Below are 7,381 nucleotides of genomic sequence, written 5' to 3'. Positions count from 1 at the left end.
TGGAATCTCAGGGTTGTTTTGATTTGCATTTCCCTAATGATTAAGGATGTTGAACATTTTTTCAGGTGCTTCTCAGCCATTCGGTATTCCTCAGTTGAGAATTCTTTATTTAGCTCTGAACCCCATTTTTAATGGGGTTATTTGAATTTCTGGTGTCCAGCTTCTTGAGCTCTTTGTATATATATATTGGATATCAGTCCCCTATCAGATTTAGGATTGGTAAAAATTCTTTCCCAATCTGTTGGTGGCCTTTTTGTCTTATTGACAGTGTCTATTGTCTTACAGAAGCTTTGCAATTTTATGAGGTCCCATTTGTCAATTCTTGATCTTACAGTGCAAGCCATTGCTGTTCTGTATAGCTCTGGCTGTCCTGGAACTCACTCTGTAGACCAGGCTGGCCTCGAACTCAGAAATCCGCCTGCCTCTGTCTCCCGAGTGCTGGGATTAAAGGCGTGCACCACCATGCCCGGCTTATGTGGAGGTCTTTGATCTACTTATACTTGAGCTTTGTACAAGGATATAGGAATGGATCAATTCGCATTCTTCTACATGATAACTGCCAGTTGTGCCAGCACCATTTGTTGAAAATGCTGTCTTTTTTCCAGTGAAAATCCCTATCTTTAAAAGAGTGTCACCAATAGGAAGGTTATTTTTCTGTCACATGCAGGAAGTAGTTAAAGGCCTCTAAGAAACGGAAGCATTGGTGAAACCGACAGGTAGCATGAGGGTTCCTGGAAAGCTGGTTGCTCCCTGTGAAGAGCTCTACTTACTACCCAGCATCCCATCATTGGGACAAAACACCTAAGACTGTAAACTAAACAGAGGAAAAGCTCATTTTAACTAGAATCTTTGGAGGATTCAGTGAATGGGTATATGACTCTGTTGCTATGGCAACATGGTATGACATGATGTTCATGTGGTAGGGGAGGCCTTTTTACTTCATGGCTGTTGAGAAGGAAAAATTCCTTTGACAGGCATACCCCAGTGACCTGGCTTCTGCCCACCAGGCCCAGCCTCCTAAAAGTTTACCACATCCCAGCAGTGCCACAGGCTGGTGACCGTGCTGTTAACAGAAAGGCTTAGGGTGATCTGACAATCTGCACTGTAGCACCCCATCTCCAAGAGTCTGCCTGTCAAGAACTCCCAGCTAACACTGAAGCCAAGTCAGTACCCCTTGAACATCCCTCCTAAGGAATGCCTAAAAGCCAAAGCTTCTATGAGAGTTCAGATAAGATGCTACCATGTGCAAAATGCCATGCTGTGAAACTTGCTTTCAGATATGAAATTATTTAGAATGTCTATAAAATGATACCCAAACTATAATACAATATGAAACATAATTAAAATGTGTATTAGACTTTTTTCACAATCTACCTGGGAATCACTCTTTTCATATATATGCAACTATTCCAAAAATCTAAAAATCTTCAAAATTCAGAAACATCTTGCCAAAGTCCAACTGGTGAGCCAATAATTTTACTGGAACTGCTTATATAAGTTGAGATGAGAGGGTACAGGAGTAGATATGACCTGATGACAGCTGCATCACCAAGAGCCTACTGCAGCATGGTGACGGCTTACAAGAGCTAGAAGAACCCTGGAGCACACTGCACAGTTGTAAATGGTTTGGAGGGTATTTCTTCCAGGCAGTTATGTGCTCTGAAGTTCTTCAGGTAGCTAAGCTTGTCTGAGAAGGACTCTCCACATTCCTATTGCTTAAAAATATTTGCAGAGAAAGGGGCCTAGTGAATCTGGTCGGTTTCAGGGACTTCCTGAAGACTCTGTAGTTTACTTCCAGAGCTTGCTGAGCTTACCTGCAGGATGGAATGTTTGCTTCTCTTTAGAACATCTTGTGTCCTGATCAGGAGCTCTGAGCAAGGAGCGTTTCCTCTCAGAGGAACTGGCAACACAACAACATACCCCAGTGCAGACATATAATTTAAATATTTAAAACAGCCACCGCAGCCATCTTCCAGTAACTCGCCAAAATGACGAACACAAAGGGAAAGAGGAGAGGCACCTGGTACATGTTCTCTAGGCTTTTTAGGAAACATGGCGTTGTTCCTTTGGCCACATACATGCGAATCTACAAGAAGGGTGATATTGTAGACATCAAGGGAATGGGTACTGTTCAAAAAGGAATGCCCCATAAGTGCTACCACGGCAAAACCATAAGAGTCTACAATGTCACCCAGCATGCCGTGGGCATCATTGTCAACAAGCAGGTTAAGGGCAAAATTCTGGCCAAGAGGATCAATGTGCGGATTGAGCACATCAAGCACTCAAAGAGCAGGGACAGCTTCCTGAAGCGGGTGAAGGAGAACGACCAGAAGAAAAAGGAAGCCAAAGAGAAGGGCACCTGGGTGCATCTGAAGTGCCAGCCTGTGCCACCCAGAGAAGCACACTTTGTGAGGACTAACGGAAAAGAGCCTGAGCTGTTGGAGCCCATTCCATACGAATTCATGGCCTAATGTACACAAAGAAATAAAATACCAGTACCAGGAAAAAAATTTTAAAACAAAACAAAACAAAACCCATGTTCTTGTAACCAGTTGCCCGACTCTGCTGCCCCCATCAAAAAGGAGGCCTTTGTTGTTACATCCACAAGGAGCTTATAGTTGAGGGTTTTTAGAACCACAGAAATGAGATAAGAATGGAGCCCATTTTACTATCGTTAACTGCCCATAGAAGCCTGGGGTTCCACAGATCACTTTTTGCCTCCCATTCTGCTCGCTAGAGTAGGGCTTTTCAGTCGGAGTGCTTCCAAGAGTTCAGAGAGCTGTCAGGTACGGAAAGGAATGTGTTGCACAGCTGTGTTTGTGGATTGTTTTTGAGTGTGCAGCTGTTCTCGTGTCAGCGAGCCGAACAGAGTGTGACCCAAGTACTTTCATGTGATTCCGGAACCAGAGACCAGTTAGATGAAACAGATCCCATGAAGACCGAAGTGGGAAGGATCCTCAGAGATTTTTTTTCTTACTCTTTTATCAGAAAGTAAAACTGATGGGTGTGGGTGGGAGTGGTGGGCAGAAGCCTCCCTCCTTCACGAAGTACCTCTCCGGGAACCTGGTACCTGTCACCAAGAGCAGAAACAAAGCCCTCTTTGTGCACTGTCTGGACAAGTCCTTGTAAAGATTCCAGTTTGCATGCCCATGCCTTCCTCCTTTGGCCTTCTGCAGCATCAGCACCATTTTAGCCACAGCCAGTTTGATGACTGCCCACACAGACGTGGTTGGTGGTATTTCCGCTCCCCTGGCCAGTGATGAGTTAAGCTGTCACTACAGTGGTTGCCCTCACAGGGGCTTTATTAATACCAGCCCCTGCTCCAGACTTGACCTTCAATCACTGGAAAACAAGAAAACATTGAAAACAACTTCAACCAAATGAAAAATCCTCCGCTGAGAACTCAGTCTAAACGTCCCCACCTTTGTATGAGTGATGTAGGAGAGTGAGCCGCCTGGCAGGTACATTTCCAGCTGATGGAAACCTCGGGCTGTTAAATGCCTCTTCTGGGACAAGGCTGTGAGGGCAGAGCTGGCACCAACCATGGCGAAGTCCTAATGAGAGAGGAATTACTCAAACTTGTGCCTAAAATAGCCAGGGACAAAGAGTCCAGGAAGATCCATAGCACTGACTAGACATCCTCACCAAAGGCTAGCTCCTTCCCATGCTGCAGATGAGGAAAGCCACTTAATTTCTTGCTGTACACATGTCATGGCTAGTCTTCCATCACTGTGAACAGAAAGGTACTTCGTAGCTAATGCATCCTTTGGGGTCCTTGGTATATTTCCATTGTGAAGAACAATCATATATTAGCCCAGACACTCTTTCGTGCAGTGTATTTTCAAAATTCATGCATGTAGTGACATATATCAGTACTTTGTACTGCCAGGTCATACATAAGCCTGTCACTGTAGGAAAACAGTAACTGGGGTGGGCAGACCCTCTTGTAATGTGGAGTGTGTCATTCACTCAGGTGTATGGAGTCAGGCTTCTGAAGTTCAAGGTTTTTTGGATTTTTTTTTTTTTTTAACTTGGGATAAGCTCTCTTGGTTGAGAGGCCTGTGCCGTGGATGACGTTATTGATACTGCTGTGTGTGATGAGACAAAGCTAAGGTTTATGATCGTGGAGAAGCCAGGCTGGGTCTCGTGCTGGGATGCTGCTCACCAAGCCAAGCACATACATCTTGCTCCAAATGCAACTTCTGAAGTGCAGTACAGGCATTGCTAGAGAGAAAGAAATTCCTGTCCACCATTCGTTAGATCTTGAATGCCCCTCTCCACGTTCCCAGCCTGGAGCCTTCATCAGGTGGGGTCCAGTGGAGGAAGTCAGAGCATTTGTGTTGATGAGACTATGAACTGAAACCTCCAAAACTGGGGGCCAAATTAACTTAAACGTTTCCCCTTACTGATTCAATTGTCTCAGGTGCTCTGCCACGGGGTGGGAAAGCTGACCAACACTCTGTCGCTTCTGGTTTAGAGCAAGTGTTCTGGTTATCAAATGAAATGTTCTTGGACCTGTATGTAGGTCCATAACTCCATTGTCTTGTTAGTGGCTAAGTGTTATTTGGGGGGGAAAACCTGTCCTTTGTAAAATTCCTCCTTTGTATTATAGTCTGGACAGTGTTTGTTGCTCAGTCTCTGTGACAACTCATTTGGTCTAGAAAGTTCCTCCAGAGAAGTCCTCTGAATAGATTGGTGGAAAGATGACGAGTTGTGGCATTTTCTTCTCACTCTCACAGCCGTGAAGGACGTCTTCCTCAGCTCCCGGTGTGGTTTTGTTGTAGGCTGTGCATTCTGACAGTTTTATTGGGAGGTAATTCGCATGCCATATAATTTACCCACCTTCCGTATGCAGCTCAGTGGGTTATAACGTCTTTACAGAGTTCTGAAAGCATCTCTACCAGTTTAGAGCGTTCTCATCACTTCCAAGCAAACCCCCACCCATTGGCTACGTACTAATGAGCTGTTAGTTCCCCAGTCACTGGATAACCACAGTTGCTGTTACTCTAGATTTTTCTCTCACAGACATTTTATATAAATGCACTAATATAAATGCAGACTCTTTCATGGAGCGTATTTTTAAAGATCATCCATGTTGTGACATATATCAGCACTGTGTGTTGCCAGATTACATTCCATTTTATAAGTATACTGAATTTTATTTATCCATATAGTAAATGATGATCATGTGGATTCTTTTCCCCTTCTGGCGAAGGATGCTACTGCTATGAAATCCACGCGTAAGTGCTTGGGGAGAACTTGCTTGATTGGTCTGGGGTGCGTATTGAGGAGTAAACTCCTTGATCATATGGTAAGCTCTGTTTAACGTTTTAAAGAACTGCTAAACCGTTTCTGAAAATGTGCACGTAATGTTACGCTTCCATCAATACCATGTGGAGCTGATACTTGCCGCCTCCCCTCATTTCCACTTAACTGTTTTTGTCGGGGTCTTTATCGTACGCATGTACGTGCATATATGTATGCAGTGACGCTCACAGTGCCTGTGTGTATGGAAGTCTGAGGTTGACATTGGGAGTTTTTCTCCATCACTGTTCACCTTATTTTGTGAGACAGTCTTTTACTGAGCCTGGAGCTCACTAATTGGTTAGTCTAGCAGGAGAGCAAGCTCAGATTGCCAGACCCCTCTTCCTCTAGTTTACACGAACAGCACCATGCCTGAGTGCAGGGAATCTGAACTTAGGTCCTTTCATCCAGAGCCTGCCCTTACCTGCCCTGATTCTCTCCATTGCCTCGCTGGGATTTTTGTCTGCATTTTCCTGTTGGGTGATGCTGCCGACTTTGTTCATGTACTTAGTGGCCACTTGTGTTTGTTCTTTAGAGAAACGTCTATTCTGATCCTTGACCCATATTTTAATTGCATTACTTGTCTCTACATTATTGAGTTGTAATGGTTCTTATTTTATTGACTTATCGATTTTGGAGACAAGGTCTCAGTTTGTAGCCCAGACCGGCATTCTCCCTGCCTTGGTTCCCTGAATGCTGGGATTACAGTTGTATATTACATGCCTGGCTTAATAATTCTTTACAGATTTTGAAGACAAGTCTTTTGCCACATAAATAACATGCAAGTATGTTCTCCCAGTCTGTGCGTTACTGTGTTTTCCTTTTTGAAAGTATATTTTTAAAAATATTTTAAAATATTTAACAAAGTCAAATTTATGGGGTTGTTGTTGTTGCTTGTGTTTTTGGCATCGTATCTAAGAAACTATCTGCTCAAACAAAGATATCAAGATCCACTCTTGCTATTCCTCTGACATCTAGGTGTTCGACTTATTTTGTGTTAACCTGTGTGTCTAAAATGTGCATTCTGTGTGGACACTAAACTGTTAGCACTTTTTTAAAGCGGGAAAGACCAGCTCACCTTTCTACACAGCTGCATTCTGTAGCTGGGACTAGGTTGTTGCATGAAAGTACGGTGGTTACTGTCACATCCATCTCTAAAGTCAGGCTAACTGGTACCCTCCGTCCTCCCAGCTCCCTCTGAGTGCTGACTTATACCCATTCTTCAGCACAACTGAGCAGATACAAGCTCACGTGCTACTAAGCGTGTGAGAGTGCTGACAGCATCCCTCCCCACTTCCTAGCACAGGAACCACAGGGAGCTGCTTAGCTTCTCTGGATGTTTTTCTCTCATCTGGATGATAAATGCTTTGTGGGGTCATCGAGGAGTTAATGAGGTATCATAAATGGCGGGCATTGAGTTGCAGCCTGAAGCCTAGCAGGTATTCCCTAAATGACAGCTGTCATTATTCTCGTGACACTGCCTTGCCTCTGAGCTACTTGCCTCATCTTTAGAATAGAAACAGAGCAAGGATATCCCTGGCTTTGCTTAATCCTACACCCATTGGGCCTAGTACACTGCTCATTGTACAGGAAGCTTTCAGTAAATATTTGTTGATGGGTTAAATATATAATACTTCTTCCATCCCTTAAGTATAATGGTAAGCATTTTCTACCAATGTATTCAGACAGCTGTGGTGGCCCACAGTAGGAAATACTGATGAGCTGGAGTCAGGAGGACCAGAAGTTTCAGGTTGGCCTGGGTTACACTATATATGTATATGTAGGTGTATATGTGTGTATATGTGTGTATGTGTGTATGTGTGTATGTGTGTGTATGTGTGTATGTATATGTGTATGTGTGTGTATGTGTGTGTATATGTGTGTATGTGTGTGTATGTGTGTGTGTGTGTGTGTATGTGTGTATATGTGTATGTATGTATATGTATATGTGGAGCTGATACTTGCCGCATCCCCTCATATCCACTTACTGTTTTTGTTGGGGTCTTTATCGTATGCATGTACGTGTATATACATATACACATACACACACACACACACACACATATATATATATATA

The 7,381-nt window shown here is 43.6% G+C and overlaps 1 protein-coding gene and 1 pseudogene across 2 annotated transcripts in view; both read left to right on the top strand.

Annotated features, from left to right (window-relative positions):
• Window positions 1-7,381, top strand: part of Smyd3 (SET and MYND domain containing 3) — a 564,623-nt gene that overhangs the window by 492,969 nt on the left and 64,273 nt on the right. The window lies entirely within an intron of this gene.
• LOC110290329 lies at window positions 1,969-2,471 on the top strand (annotated as a pseudogene). Its single transcript, XR_002377419.2, has one exon. The product of XR_002377419.2 is annotated as a 60S ribosomal protein L21 pseudogene (transcript).

Source organism: Mus caroli, chromosome 1 (genome assembly GCF_900094665.2).
Source record: "Mus caroli chromosome 1, CAROLI_EIJ_v1.1, whole genome shotgun sequence".
Lineage (NCBI taxonomy): Eukaryota > Metazoa > Chordata > Mammalia > Rodentia > Muridae > Mus > Mus caroli.
The sequence above is the reverse complement of the archived record's forward strand: the minus strand, read 5'-3'. Positions and strand labels throughout refer to the sequence as shown.